The sequence below is a fragment of the Chinchilla lanigera genome, unplaced genomic scaffold (genome assembly GCF_000276665.1).
Source record: "Chinchilla lanigera isolate Chin_1 unplaced genomic scaffold, ChiLan1.0 scaffold00030, whole genome shotgun sequence".
Lineage (NCBI taxonomy): Eukaryota > Metazoa > Chordata > Mammalia > Rodentia > Chinchillidae > Chinchilla > Chinchilla lanigera.
The window spans coordinates 4,869,347-4,886,339 of NW_004955431.1; the positions used below are offsets into that span (position 1 = coordinate 4,869,347).

General features: G+C 37.5%; 1 protein-coding gene and 1 pseudogene across 1 annotated transcript in view; both read left to right on the top strand.

The window, feature by feature from the left end:
* The window catches only part of Wdfy2 (WD repeat and FYVE domain containing 2), a 277,243-nt gene that overhangs the window by 59,942 nt on the left and 200,308 nt on the right, over window positions 1-16,993 (top strand). The window lies entirely within an intron of this gene.
* Window positions 1,550-15,341, top strand: LOC102013961 (annotated as a pseudogene).

Here is a 16,993-nt window from a genome sequence, read left to right on the forward strand (position 1 = left end):
ATTTGCCTAAGGTTTTGGCTCCTAAAAAAATTGCAGTCACATGCACTGCTTTGAGAAAAACCACAATTATGAAAACCTCAGGGTAATCTTTCATCCAAATACTTCATATTATCTGAGACTGTCAAAAATTAACCTCCCACTCCCCAAATCAGAGTAAAGGGAAAACAGTTTCAATTCTGACTTTGCTCAGCAGAAAACATGCTAGAAAAAAAGTATTCAATCAAGTTTAGACAAGAGTTTTGCTGGTTTAAGATTGCTGCTATGGTTTCATACCGAGCTTTCTTGCCCCTTTCCAAATTGTTTACAATCACCTCTTTTTCCCCAAGGGTTTTGGAATGAATCATCAACTTTTCTTGTTCAAGCACAGTATTAAATTAGGCTACAGCCTGGAACCAAACATTTGTTCCTACAAGCATCTCTTTCATGTCATCAGCTGTAATAGAAACCAGAAATTCAGTAGGCAGGCTTTATCTCTAACAGAGCAGAAGCAGGACAGCAGGCCACACTTGTGCTGTCATGCACCATTTGAACAAATTTAAAAATTATTCTTAAGAGTTGAAGAATTAATGTCAGAACAGGAAAGACCCATCTAAATTTATATGAAAATTCATCATTTATTTTAATTCAGAAATGATATATATATATGGCATTTATACTGAGTTAAGAGTTAAACACAATTTCTCCCTTTGAATTTCCTGTCAAATGCCTATGAAAGACATCCACATGGTAAAAGGTGCTTTTCAAATTTCCAGCTTTAAGAACTGAAGGTTAGCTAGGCATGGTGATGCTCTCTGGGAGGCTGAGGCAGGAGGCTGAGTTTGAGCCCAGGCTGGGCGACTCAGCAATTTAATGAGCCAATGGCTCAAAACAAAACAAAAAGAAGTTAAAAATCTTTTCAGTCCATTTTAAATTTAGGAAATAGCAATTGTTGAATATGGAAATACATAATTATAATAATGACTGCCATTAGTGGCATACTATTATGAAAATTAAAGTGTTAGTGAAGGATATAAATGAGATGGCATATGTAAATACCTAGCATCATTCATGAATTCCTTCATCCATTCAACAGTGTTTTGCCATACACTATACTGAGGGCTGGGTATTCAGCAGTGAACAGAACATATCAGGACTTCTGTCATGTGGAGCTTCTATTGCAGGGAGGGAGGGTGGGACCATTATAAAGAAAATATGTCAACAAATATATAATATTCTTGTGGAGAGAGAAATATGAGGTGATAGCATGGGGAGGAAGTTAGAGTTTCAAATAAGATGGTCGAGAAAGGTGATGTTTGAATGAGGCCATGAGGGAGATAAGACATTGAAGGAGACAAGTTCCTGGGCAGAGGGAACCACAGGTGCAAAGGTCCTGAGGCAGTAATGCAGGGCATGGTTCAGGAACAGTACAGAGTCCAACATGGTGAATGAGATCAAGTTGTAAGGGTCAGTTGGGGAAGGAGGTGAGCAGACTACATAAGGTCTTCTAGAACACTGTGGAAACTAACTTTTGTTTTGAACAAGGTGAAAAGATTCTGAACACAGCAGTGACATGAATAGACCTCAGCCTTTCAGCAGCCTATTTGGCTGCTGTGTTGCAAATAGATTTAAGAAAGGTAACAGTAGGAAGTAGATGCTAGGTGCTTCAGAAATACTTGTTATAAATTGCGTTTTAGCATTAAATTTCCTCTTTCTAATTTATTCCACCTTTTTTTTTTTTTTGAAACAGGATCTCACTGTGTATTCAGGCTGGCCGTGTAGCCCAGACTGGCCTCAAACTTGAGGTGATCCTCCTGCTTCAGTCTCCCAAGTGCTGGGATTACAGGCGTGTACCACCGCACCTGGCCTATTCTACCTTTTAAAAAGTTACTTCATTTATTTTTTATTCTTCAGGTATTTGAGGTTGAAAAATATATTCACATCTGAAAATAACACAACTGCATTTCTTTTTAAATTGTTTTATTCTTATTAGTGTATGATTGTAGCACATAATGATTACATTCATTGTGGGGAGCTGGTACATAGTGCATCTTAATTCTTTTTACTTCCTCTCCCTCTCCACTCCTTCCCCCATCCCACTATCTCTTGGCCCTTTCCTATTTGCAAAAGGTCTACCTCTCTGTTTCCTATTATCTATTTTTTATTTGTTTCGTTTTTTAATTTATACTTTGGGTTTTTCATATAGGAGAAACCATGGGATATTTGTTTGTATGTGTGATTTATTTCACATACGTTGTCTCAAGGTGCACCTATTTTCCTACAGATGACTCAAATTTAGCTGTATTTATGGCAGGATAGTACTCAACTGTGTATCAGTAGCCCATTTCTTTATCCATTCACCTATTGATGGACATACAAATAACTTCTAAGATTTAGCTATTATGAATTTGCTGCTATAATCATGGGTGTGTATGGATCACTGTCATGTGATGTTGTTAACATTTTTGAGAAGATACCTAGAAGAGGAATAGCTGGGTCAAATGGCATTCTTATTTTTAGTTTTTGAGAACTCTTTGTGCTAGGTTCCATAATGGTTGTACTAGTTTACACTTCCACCAACAGTGAAGAAAGGTTCCTTTTGCCCCCACAACTTCTCCAGCATTTGTTATTATCTGACTTCTTCATGATAAGCATTCTTTCTGTAGTGAGATGGAGTCTCAACGTTGTTTTAATTTCCATTTCTCTCATGGCCAGAGATGTTGAGCACTTGTATTTACTGGCTGTTTGTGAAGTGTTGAGCATTTACATTTTATTCTTCTTGTACTTGCATTTTTTGAAACATTTAATGTTTCAGACTTTTCAGCATCAAAAACTGGTCTCTCACTTATTATTTCCTTTTTCCCCTTAATTTGGGCAAAGGATTAAAAATAGTTCATCCTCTCTGAGCAAAAAAATAACAAATCCACAGAAGTAGACAAGAGTCGCCACAGTACTAATAGGAAATATTTTTAAAGTGTTCTAAATGTACTAGTTACAGCATGAATTAACTCATTTAATCTTCATGGTAACTAGCTGAAGTTGGTACTGCCATTATTCCCATTTTCATAGATGAGGAGGACAGGCACTACATTACACTTGATGCTACACAGCAGACCCATGGCCAGATGTGCACTGGAACAATCATCATGGAGTTCAGACTATGTGCAGCTGGCTGTGATGTTATTATTGCCTCCAAGTCTTCCCTTCCCGGAGAGCGTGAAGAGGGCGGGAAACTTTGCCTGAAGAGCAACACTGGGGTGATGTGTAAATAAAAGAAACCAGAACAAAGAGACAAACACAGAAGCTAAAGCAGGAAGATCCCAAGTTTGAGTTCAGCCTGGGCAACTTAGTAACTGAGCAAGACCCCATTTTAAAATGAATGTGAGAAAGAAAGAAAGAAAGAAAGAAATAAAGAAAGAAAGAAAGAAAGAAAGAAAGAAAGAAAGAAAAAAAAAGAAAGAAAGAAAAAAGAGAGAAGAGAAAGCAAAGAAAAGAGGGGCTGGGAATTTAGCTCAGCGGCAAAAGCGCCTGCCTGGCAAGCGCAAGGTCATGAGTTCGGTTCCCGGTACCGGAAAAAAAACAAAAAACAAAACAAAACAAAAAAAACCAACAAAACAAAACAAAGAAAAGAAAGCTGAAAATGATAACTCAGTGCAAAGGTCCTAGGTTTAATTCCCAGCACTATTTTAAAAATTTGAGAGAGAGAGAGAGACCAACCGATAGACAGGATAGGAGAGAGAGAGATTGAGAGAAAGAATAACATACATCAGGGTCCGTCCAACCCTGCCTATGATAGAGATGGCAAACCTATGGCACATGTGCCGCAGCCAGCTGTTTGTTATCACTGAGAGCTCTAAAAGGTTCACTATCTGGTGTAGGACACCTACTGGTGTAGGACATACAGAGCTATATTTATTGGCCAAACACATCCTAAGTATAGTTTATGACAGAATGGGATGCATAGTGAATAGAACTCCCAGATCCCTCCTCTGCTAGTTAATAAACAAACAGCATTCTGTTTAAAAATCACACTTTTGTGAATTTGGTTTGCTTGAATCAGCACATCTCCCTCTCCTACTACCCTGCTTTAATCTCTTATCCCTACCATTTCTCCCCCGTACTCCTCCACTGCCAGAGCTATGTCAACCACCACCTCCTCCACCGCCCTGCCCTCAACAATGGGCTGCAGGGACTCCACACAGACCTGCACCAAACAGCCGGCTCACAGTCACTGTGCCCCGTGCTTCCAAGAGATTCTTCTAAATTGTTTACAGCATTACACAAGTTTATTTAGGAAAAAGCTTTTAAGCTATTTTTGTGCCATGATTTTGATTTATTTAGGCTTCTCCCGTCTAATTGAAGAAGCTTAGGACATTTTTGTACAGAACTCTGGTTTATAATTTTGTATTTTTGATCTGCTGCTTCTCCAGAATGTGGGATTTTTATCTTCTTTGCCATCTGACAGAGGAAAGTGAGGTATTGAACATTTATATTTTAAGCAGTTAATGTAGTATGGGTTCTAGGTTTATCTCTTGCAGTAACTTGGTGAGACAATGCATTTGGAGTTTAAATAAACAGGTAATTGACGCGATTAAAAAAATACCAAAAAGTGTTTTCAGGTTCTCTCCTCTCCCCTTTCAGGTCTTAGTCTTGAACTGGGCTCCTTAGGACTACTTAGCACATTGTTTTGCTCACATAAACAGTTGATATATTTTATACATATTGCATATATTTCATATATCTATCAGCGTGTGTGTGTGTGCTTGTGTGTATTAGATAACAGGCTTATAAAAAAAAAAAAAAAAACCTGCTCTCCTGTAATCCCAGCATTGTGGGTGGCTGAGACAGGAGAATCTCAAGTTTAAGCCCAGCCTGGGGAACTTAGTGACTGAGCAAGACCTGGTCTCAAAATAAAGAAAGATTGGGGATGTAGCTCAGTATGAAGGTCCTGGGCTCCATCGCTAGTACTAAGAAAAAATCCCTGCTGTCTAATGGAAGAAAGTAGTTAAGGAACTGTGCTGAAAAGGAGATTGTTCTTCCTCTGGTGCTGAGGATCAAACCCAGGGCCTTGGCCACACCAGGCAAACACTATCACTGAGCCACAAACACCAGACAGCAAAGACTTTGTTCCAATGTATGCATCACTTTCTACCTTTGGGAATTTGCATAGTATTTTTGGACAATCTATTCAAGTTTACTAACTGATTTACTTTTAAAATAAAACTATTTCAGATTGAAGGAAATTGATGTCATTTATGAAGAACATTTTTTAAAAAATAGAATAACAAAATACCCTGGATAAATATTGTTTTAGGAAAACACTCCTCAAAAACCCTTGTCAAATGAACTGTTTGATAAATATCCACCTGTTGCTATAACAAAATACCGCAGGTTGTATAATTTACAAAAAATAGAGATTTATTTGGCTTATGGTTCTGGAGGCTGGGAAATACGAGAGCATGATCCTAGAATGTGTTTAGCATCTGCCTAGGACCTTCTTGTTGTGTCATGATACAGCAGAAGGTGTCATATGATGGGAAAGAACAAATATATTAGTTCAGGCCTTCATCTTACCAAGCCCCCACGCCACCATGGGAACCTTACCCTTGTAATTTCATCTAATCTCAAGTACCTGCCAAAGGCCCTACCTCCAGCTACCATTAACATATTAATTTGAAAATTAAATTTTTGACACATGAACTTTTGGGGAACATATTCAAACCATAACAGCCATATTCAAGTAGGAATTATAGCAATATATTGTTTTTTGCATTGATTGTATTGGTACATTTTTATATATATAATGATCACATTCATCATGAGGAATTTGCACCTGTACATAATATATCTTAATTCTTTTTTACCCATTCACCTCCCTTCCCTTCAATCCTCCTTCCCCACTGAATTTACTGAACTTTGTTTCTATTGCTTTCCTTCCATTCATTTTAAAATTTTTTATCCCTATTCCCTTCCTTTCTTTCCCTCTTCCCGCTGTCTTGTTCTCCTTCCCATGTGAACATTTCTTTCCTACCTACCAATATCTATCCTCCATTTTGGTTTTTACTTACACTTTCAGTTCCTACACAAGAGAAACAGTGTGATATGTAAACAAATGTGTCTGATTTATTTCACTTGAAAGTATAGTTTTAAGGTGCATGCATTACCTAAAACTGTCTCCTTTATCCTTCTTATGGCAGAGTAGTACCCCATTGTATATAAAAGCCATATTTTCTTTATCCATTCATCCATTGATAGGGATACGGGCTGTTTCCAAGACTTAACTATTACATATTGTGCTTCCATAAACATGGGTGTGAATATATTGCTGTAGTATGATGCTTTTGTCCCTTTTGGGAAGATATCTAGAAGGGAAATAGCTGGGTCAAATGGAACATCTAGTTTTAGTTTTTGAGGAATCTCCATACTGATTTGCATATTGGTTACATCAATTTACACTCCCACCAACAATGGAGAAGAGTTTCTTTTTCTACAGACTCACCAGCATTTGTTATTGGTTGATTTCTTGAGAATGGCCATTCTTTCTGGAGTGAGATGGAATCTCAGTGTTGTTCTAATTTGCATTTCTTAAACAACATGTGATGCTGAACAGTATTCATATATTTATTTTCTGTGTGTACTTCTTCATCTGAGAAGTGTCTATTCATTTCAAATGCCCATTTTTGGATTGGGTCTTTAAATTTGGGTGTCTGTTTTGTGTTCTTTATATACTCTAGATATTAGTCTTTCTAGGAGTAGCTAGTAAAAATTCTGTGGATTATCTCTTCACTCTGTTGGTGGTTTCTTTTGCTATGCAAAAGTTTTCTATTATTATATGATCCCAACTGTTGATTCTTTGTAATATTTCCTATGCAATTGGAGTTTATAACAATATATTCTTAAAATATAATTTTAAAAAGATTTTATAGTAATGCCGTGTTTCCTTTTTTAATTTTCAAAACTAAAAGAAGGAAAAAAAATTTTTTTTTTTTTTTTGGTTTTTCTCCGGTACCGGGAACTGAACTCACGACCTTGCGCTTGCTAGGCAGGCGCTTTTGCCGCTGACCTAAATCCCCAGCCCCAAGAAGGAAAAAATATTAACAGACAGACATCCATTTATAAAATAGCAGAAGAACAGTACAAACAAAACAGAGTTACAGACAAAGTTGTAGGAAATTAATCATGGTTGTTGTATTACTTATTGATAACTTAAAAATGGTTTCTCAGGAAAACAAATAGAGACATACAAGACTGATCAAACAAGTAATCATTAACTGTTCCTTTCTGTAGAGCAATAGAAGACAGTAGTACAACTGTGTTAGCTATCCTGTCTATATATACTTACATAATAATGCCATGTTTCTTTATCTTGTATCAGTAACAGCAAAATATAAAAGTAGATATTGAGAAACATTTATTACTAAGTAAGTGTTAAACTTAGTGGAGGCAAAACTTGAAACATTCCCAAAAAGTGAAGAAAAATATGAAGCTGTTATGATCAACAGCACTTTTTAATATCTGAAGTCAAAATAATACATATAAATATTGTCAAGGAGAAATCAAAATTATTACATGTGCATGACATTATCTACTTGAAAAAATAGAGGAATTCATTAAAATTATTAGAACCAATGTTAGATGGGCATGCATAGAATGTGTACAAATAGGTGTGAGACAACTAGCTGTGTACATACAAAAATTAATTTAAAGTTATCATAAATGGAAAAGTAAGAACCAAAGCTGTACATTTCTTAAAAGAAAAGGTAGAACTTTGTGACCTCAGACTAGGCCATGGTTTCTTAGATGTAATACTGAAAACACAAATGACAAAATAAAAAATAGATAAATAAAAACTTAGATTTCTTTAAAGGACACCACCTTGAATGCACAAAGACAACATACAGAATAGAGGAAAATATTTTCAGATCCTATGGGACCTATATTCAGAGATATAAAGGATTCTAACAACTCAACAGTAAGAAGATAAGTGACTTTATCCAAAAATGAAAAAGAAATTGAATAGAATTTTCTTTAAAGAAGATGTATAAATGGCTAAAAAACACATGAACAGATGCTTGCTAGAATTTGAATATTTGTATCCCACTACCCAAATCCTATGTTGAAATTTAATCCCCAGAGCAATGATGTTGGGAGGTAGAAGCTTGAGAGAGCCCTTTCACCCCTTTGCCCTGTACTGTTTCATACATTGTGTCAAATTGAGAAGTCTAGAAGCTTAACTAAATGACTCAGCAGTTCTATATCCTAGGGTATAGAGGACATGCCCTAGGCTGGCTGTTTACACCTAGGATGTTGTGAGGTTGATTCAGTGTGTCAATTTGAGAAGTTTAGAAGCTTAACTAAGTGACTCAGCAGAGGGCCAAGGTCCTCACTTTGTAAACATCCTGAGCCTGTGCAACAGGAGAGCACAAGATGATATGAGTGTTCCATCCACCATAGGGTGGGTAACCTGCATACAGTGTAAGGGAGGAAAAGAAGGTTGCCACCCCTTTTACTCTTGTTGCTTTTGTTATCTTCTGCCACCTTGAACTGTTGCCCATCTGCCATGCCACCCTACTTTGGAACCAGCTGAATATGGACTGAAACCTCTACAAACTATGAGCTAAATAAAACTTTTCTCCTTTAACTTTGAATGTTGGGTATTTTGTCTCAGCAATGAGAAAAGTAACTAACATGCTGCCTGTGAAGGCAGCTAGAAGTTACTATTATTTATGAAGAGCTGACAGCAAACCTGTTGGCATTTTGATCTGAACTTTCTTGTCTCTGAAACTATTTCAGTTGTTTATAAATTGCCTACTCTCATATATTTTGTTATAACAGCCAGAATGGTATATGATATATGTAATTCTGTATATAGAATGCACTTATATGTATGATAAATGTATAGATAGAATTCTTAAGACTTAATAACATAAATATTAGAATACAGTATTTTTATGCAATTGACACAAATAAGAAGTTCACAAAAGAAGGACAGTTAATGATTACAATTTTTTATGTTCTGATCAATTATGCATGCTTGTGTCTGGTGGTCTGAGCAACTGATTTGAAGGTAACAATAGGCAATGGAATTACAATGGTGAACTCCTATCATCTTGTCTAGTGAAACTCTGTATTAGCTCTACTGTTTTATCAAAGAATTATTTTCTTATTCCCTATAATGGTTTGAGCAATCTTTCATTCTTACATCTGGTAATCTGAGCAATGTAGTTGAGGATAGCAATATGTAATGTAACAAACACTGTTGATTCATATTATTTTGTCTTGAGACTCTGTATCACTTTGAATGTTCTTGCTTTGATTTGTTTATGTTTGCGATACCGGTATGCTGCTACTGTTCTATTTCTTTGTTTGTTTCTCATTTATTACTCTCTTTAAAATAAAATTTAGAAAAAGAAGTTCACAAAAGAAGGAATATATATGGCCAATAAACCTTAACAAAGCAGGCTTGGAAGAAGTTAAAAAATAAAAACCCAAAGCAAGATCCTTCTCATCTATTAGAGTAGCAAAGATGAAAAAGAATGTTATACTCAGGGTGAGAAGGGTGTGATAAAAGGGCATTTTCAGCCACTGCTGTTGGGAATATAAACTAACACAATTTAGTGTTAAGTGTTTTCAAAAATTTTAAACACATATATATGTTTTGATTTTGAAATCTCACTTCTAAGAATTTGTACTAGGGAAATAACCAACTATTTATACAAAGGTTTATTAATAAGTATGTCTATTAATGCATTCCTTATATAAGTAAAGTAATGAAACAATGTAAATGTTTAACAGCAGGATATTAATTAAAAAGTTATAATATAGTCACACTATAAAATGTTATGCATCTATTAATAATGTTTTAATTTTATTAAATGGACAGTATTTAGTACACATATTGGTAATTTAAATTATAAAGTGATATGAGTACTTTTTTAAAAATTATGTTTTATGTACAGTATTTTTTAAAAGTCTAAAATGAGATAAACTACCATGGTATGTGGTTCATGATTTACAGAAAATTTTCTTTTTCATTTATCCTATTTCCATTTTTCTATAGTCATGTAATAAAAATGATTTTTAACAGGAAGTGACAAAGTTCAAAGATCTAAAGGGAATAAATGGAGAAATAGTCATTTCAAAATAAGAGTTTTGTTTTGTGGTTTTGTTTGTTTTGGTTTTTTTATTTTTATTTTTTGACATAAGGTCTTGCTATGTAGTTTAGGCTAGTCTCAACTTCACCACAATCCTCCTGAGTGCTGGAATTACAGGTATGCACCACCAGGCTGGGCTAAAAATAAAAGAATTTTTAATGTTAGCATCTTAGGCACTTTCTTGTCACTGGTATATAAGACTCAGCACCCATAACTTAAAGAAGAGGTATATTTTGCTTTATGGTTACAATCCATGGTGATCTGGCTCCAAGGCAAAATGGCATAATGAAAGGGCCTCAGTAAAGGAGACTTGCTCACATCATGGAAGCCAGGAGGCAGAGAGGGAAGAGAAGAGCCAGAATGGGAATTATGCCCTTCCAGAGCATACCACTTGTAGCACATCTCTTCCAACCAAGTCCCACCTCCTGACTGTACATTTAGCTCTAAGCGAATCAGTGGATGAATCTGGTGTGAGTATAGCACTCCCATAAATCCAATCACTTCCCAAAAATCTCAGTCTATGAATGCATGCAGCTTTGAGGGGACATGTAGATATAAACCATAACATTCCACTGCTGGCCTTTAAAAGACTCGTGTGCATCTCTTTATGCAACATGCATTAAATTACTCTCTAAGAGTTGCCAGTTTCAGCATTGCTGAAAGGCCCAAATCCAAAATTGCCTCTGAGATTTCAGGCAAACTCTTAGCTGTGAGCCCCTCTAAATCTCTTATCTGTGAGCCTCTGGTATCTCCAACTGTACTGGAGTTTCCACTGCACTTTTGACTTCACACTCACAACTTCATTCACTGCCCTCTCAGGGACATGCTATCTTCCCTCCCAAACCTTCTCTGAAATATGGGTGGAAACCTCCCTGTCCCTACAATATTTTTTTTTTTGCATGCCTGTAAAGCCAGTACCACAAAGTCTGTCACTAGCTTGAGCATTAGCTAGGACCCTTTGACTCATGACTACAGTGGCCTCCAAGTGCCTGGATAGCTGAGCACTGTAAAATGAATTCCAGTGAGCAAATTCCCTAGGTGGCCCTTCTCAAGCCCAGTGCCTTAGAGGAGGGAATCTCGTCTCAAAACACAACTTTACAGACTTGCACCACTGAGCCTGTGACAGGTGGGGTCTTCGTGACCCCTCAAGGCTTCATTTCTGTTTTCTGCTCTAACATACTTGCCTTCTTTTAATGCTAATCTTTGCAGCAACTCTCCTTGACCAAAACTTTATAGGAGCTTTATTTCTGGTGAAACTCAAAACTTTTAAAAACATACAGCTGTGTTGTTTGCTCTTAATTCTCACTGTACAGCTGTTTATAAGTCCCAAAACACACCCAAACGACAGCTTCAGCATTAGGCTGCTTTGAAAGTTCCTCTGCTAGATTAATTAATCCATTGCTCTTGATCTCAGTCTTGCAAAGTCTCTGTACATGAGCAAGTGTAGACAAGTTTTGGAGTCTGTTTCCTACTGAAATATCTTGAGCATTATTTTTACTAGCTGCATTTCTATCTGCATTCTGATTTTCTAAGCTTGGACAAGAACCTTCCATCAACCTCAACTCATAGCATTCTAGGGCATCTCCAGCCCCCATCCTCAAACCTTTCCAAACCCCTCCATTGATTTTCCTCTGGCAAACCACTGCTGAAGGCTTCTAAATAACAACAACCCAATTTCTCTCATACCAAAATCTCTCTCAGTCACTTTCCTCATTGCTGGGACAAAATACAAAATACCCAACACCTGCAATCTAAAGAAGTAGAGGCTTCTTTGGGGTCACATTTTTAGTCCATAGTTGGCTAGCTTCAAGGCAGGATGGCATGGCAGAAGTGCATGATAGGGGAAAATTGCCTTTCCTAAATTGGCCAGGAAGCAGAGAGGAAAAAGAGGAGCCTGGGAGGGAGATTTACCTTCCAGGCTTGCAAAATGACCTCTTCTGATGAGACCCCCACCTCCTAACAGCACAGTTAGCTATGACCTCATTGGTGGACTAGTTCTCAGAGGAGTATAGCATCCCCATGATCCAATCACCTCCTAAAGCTTTGGGGGACATGTAGATACAAAGCAGAACAGTAACTTAGTCTATACTGGTGCTATGAAAAAAAATACTTTGGACTTTGCCAAACTCAGAACTCTAGCTCCCTCAGTAACAGAGATAAAGGAAAACCTGAGCATTCTTTGTGAATTCCTGCCTCCACAGTACTATTTTTAAAATCTTACTAATGGTTCTAAAGAATCACAAAAAGTGAAGGCTAAATAAATTATGATGATGGAAATAAATCAGCAGAAAGAATCTATGATCTGTGGATTGTTATGTGTATGATAAATCAACTCAACATCAAAGGCCTGTTTTCTAGATGTAGGCACATATCCCCTACTGGGGAATTCTTTTGGAGTGTTGCTGAAATGGCTATTTCATTTCACAATTTACTTTTCCTTTCTTCCAAGAATACCCAGCCTGCAATTGGTCTTCCTGTTGTCATATATCTTTTAAAAAGCACAAATAAACTCTAGCATAATGGAATAAAAACATGATTCTTTTTTATTGTAATTCATTAAGGATCAGTTATAATAAGCAAAGAGGTTACTTCCTGCAATAGCCAAAGACATGTGATACCTAAAGTTCTCTTTTGTAAATGGATGTGTAACATGGCAAAGCGCATACAAGCAGCCCTGGGAATGTCCCATAGTATATTCTCTACTTTGGGCATTATCCATGATGTTTGCTTTTTATACTGCGATTCAACCTACAAAATGTAAAGAAATTGGTTTAATTTTAATTTGGTTATTTATTACTAGAATGTGCTGTTAAAGAGATCTACTAGTGTGTTAGTTTGGGGTTCCCCAGGAAATAGGCTCTGCAACAGAGATTTCCATGCAAAAAGTTTAAGGGATAGGACAGAGGCAGAATGTGGCCTCACGGGGTGCAATGGCACCCAAGTCCTCAGCAGGAGGCAGTGGGCAGCGTGCTTTAAAGTTGGGCTCAGAAGTGTGGCATGGGCAAAGTTATTGCCCATGTGCTGCAGCAGCAGCTTGTGATTGGCTGCGCTGGATATTCAGTTGCACATCCCCACATCAATGCACTGCCAATGATGAGGAAACGGAAGTCTTAGACTAGAACTGAGGCCTCCTGACTCAGTCCAGGACTCTTACATCATGCTGCTTGGTGATTGTCTTGGAATTCAGCAACATCATATACAGGGATTATGTCCTGTGTTGTGACCTCATGGTTTAAGTGGGAATAACGATAAGTTTAAGCAGTGATGAGGTCAACTTCTTGGTATATAGATACTTACAAGAGTCAGGATCTTCTCATTCAGAATTTACCTTTGGTATAGGAAGCCATATAAGTCAGTCTAGTAAAAATGGTGCACTTGTCCCACCTACTGCATTGATCTCTATCATCCAGAAAGGTCTATAGTATGTAGAGGCAGAAGTTAGTATAAATGAGGATGGTACCTTATTTAATGGTGGACCAATAGAATCTTTGCCCCTGATAGATGCTGTGATGCCTGATGTGGTACAAACAAGACAACAAGCTTACAGAGAAAAGCACAGCAACAGGCTGCAGCTGCCTCAGCTGCCGCAGCTGCAACCAACCAATGAGGATCTTTGAAAAATGGAGAAAATACAGCAAATGGGGAAGAGAATGGAGCACATACTATAGCAAATAATCACACTGATATGATGGAAGTAGATGGGGATGTTGAAATCCCTCCTAATGAAGCAGTTGTGTTACAAGGCCATGAATCTGAAGTATTCATCTGTGCCTGGCACCTGTTAGTGATCTCTTGGCATCTGGCTCGGGAGACTCAACAGCAAGAATATGGAATCTTAGTGAAAACACCACAAGTGGTTCCACACAGTTGGTACTTAGACATTGCATATGAGAAGGAGGACAAGATGTTCCAAGCAACAAAGATGTAACATCTCTAGATTGGGATAGTGAAGGTACACTTCTAGCAACTGGTTCATATGATGGATTTGCCAGAATATGGACTAAAGATGGTGATCCTGCTAGCACCGTAGGGCAGCATAAAGGCCCTAACTTTGCATTAAAATGGATTAAGAAAGGAAATTGCATCCTAAGTGCTGGACCAGATAAGACTACAATTATTTGGGATGCACATATTGGTAAAGCCAAGCAACAGTTTCCTTTTCATTCAGCACCGGCATTGGATGTTGACTGGCAGAGCAACAGCACCTTTGCTTCTTGTAGTACAGATATGTGCATTCATGTCTGTAAATTAGGCCAAGACAGACCTATTAAAACATCCCAGGGACATACAAATGAAGTAAGTGATATCAAATGGGACCCAACTGGCAATCCCCTGGCCTCCTGTTCTGATGACATGACTTTGAAGATACAGCGTATGAAACAAGACAATTGCGTCCATGATTTGCAAGCACATAATAAAGAAATTTATACTATTAAATGGAGTCCAACAGGACCAGGGACAAATAACCCAAGTGCCAATCTTATGTTAGCAAGTACACCCTTCAATTCTACTGTTAGGTTATGGGATGTAGACTGAGGGATTTGTATCCATACTTTGACAAAACACCAAGAGCCTGTGTACAGTGTAGCTTTCAGTCCTGATGGCAGACACCTGGCAAACAGTTCTTTTGACAAATGTGTGCACATCTGGAATACACTGACAGGTGCTCTAGTTCACAGCTATAGGGAAACAGGTGGAATTTTTGAAGTTTGCTGGGATGCAGCAGGAGACAAAGTTGGAGCCGCTGCATCGGATGGTTGAGTTTGTGTATTAGACCTTTGGAAATAGCGCTACTAGTTGGAAGCCATGGACCGACTATGAATGTGTACATACCCAAAATGACTGTCCCCACCCATGTACTGCTATAGTCCCACTTGAACCATAACCAGTCCACTACAGCCAAGTCTAAAAAAAAATACATACAGTGTATATAAACAAAATTGCACCCTGAAGATGACAGAATTTTGTCACAGCTTGTGAATTCTGTTCACCAAGTGCTGAAATCTAATCTGCTGTGCCCCTAAAATAGCATTTAGAAGTTTTGGATATGAAAAACAGAAGAGAGAAAGAAATATACGTTATAAAAGCAGACCATACAAGTGCCAGTTTTGGAATACTAATGGCAGCCTTGTTTCTTCCCTTTGAATCAGCAGACACCATGGATTATATTCTTTTTTTCCCTTCAGTAGTGAGCATTTCGTATGTACAGAGAAAATGGACATATACAAACTTGCAGCAATAGTTCTTGCTTTTAAATTTTGTTTTTGGATTAGATTATGGATGTATGAAGTAAGGGAGTGAATCAGTTTCTTTATCTTTTTTCACCTTTGAAACAAAAAAAAATTCTTAAAAATACTTTTATGCATTCTTTTTGAAGAGGTAGATGTTTGGTACATTTTGTGGCTCTCAGAGCATATATTCAATTGGTGCTTATTGTTAAAGGGGGAATTGGAAATTAAATGAAAACTTGACTTTGGTCATGTCAATCTGCAAGACACATCAGTAAAAGGCTATTATGCTCTATTTTTTGTGAGTTTTTGTTTGTTTTCTAGTTTTTGGTGATGTGGCTTAAATACAATAGCTTCTTTTGGGGGACATTTCTGCCAACTAAAGACTAGAAGGGCACAAAATTTAAAAAAAAAATACCAGAGAAGATACATTTAAAAAAAAATCTTCTGATGTTTTGTAGCCATAACTAAATTATGCTTCAAATGTGCACTACTGTGAAAAGGAACAAAATAGTTTTGGATTTTTTTTGTTTGTTTATTTTGCTTTGTTTTCTAAGAGATTAAAATGTTTCCGAATAAGGGAAAAAGAAGAAAGAATGTGGCCTCAAGTGCGGGTGGCTGTCATGGTGGTATCATTCATCTGGGCTGTCTTGGATCAAGGCAATAGGACTGAGTTCTTCTACCCTTGGACTAGGCTGTGGCACCAATTCCTCGTTCCTCAAGTAGAGGGGATCTCACCTTGGGGTAGGCTGCTTCCTCAGGAAAGGCAAGTCCTTGGGGGAACTTGGATGTAACCTGTCAGCATCCAATACCCTGGGAATCCAGGAGTATGAGAGTTTCTGATCTGAAGAGGATTCTCAGCTGGATACTGAGTGATGAACTAAATGTCTGTGTTCATCTCTAGGATCCACCTGTTGAATCCCTAATCCTAACAATAGGGTGGTGTTTAGAGGTGGATTCTTTGGAAGGTAATTAAGATTAGGTGAGACGATGAGAGTAGAGTCCCCATAATGAGCGTCCATTTACATGTTCATATAAAAGGAGACATGAATCTGGGTGGGCATGCAGCAAGAAAAGGCCAGGGAAGAGCATCCCATCCAGAGCCTGACAATACTGGCACTCTGATCTCAGACTGCTCTCCTCCAGAATGTTTGTGACAGTCATCCAAGCCATGGAAATTTGTCAAAACAGGCCAAGCTTAGACACTAGAGATCATGGCAAACACTACAGCCAGTAAGACCCTTCTGTTAACATTGGGGCATTTCCAAAGTCTGTCCTACTCAAGTTAAATGCACAAGAGAAAAATTAGTAGAAGATAGAAGATAAAATACTTAAGACAGCATCTTTACATTTTTACTGAGTGCTGTTCATTTATTCATTTATTTATTTAACTCTTAGAAAAGTAAAGTAGTAAACATTATTACCTTCTAGCTCCTGTAATAAACCATGCCAGGATAGGTAGAAGGTTATTCTACTAATAAAAATGGAAACTAGCTGTCCAAGAGAAAACAGTCATACACCACACAACAACATTTCAGTTAATGATGGACTGTGTATGTATATGATGATGGTCCCATAAAGGATTATAAGAGAGCTAAAAAAAATTCTTTCAGCTGAAAGATTTCAGTTGAAAAA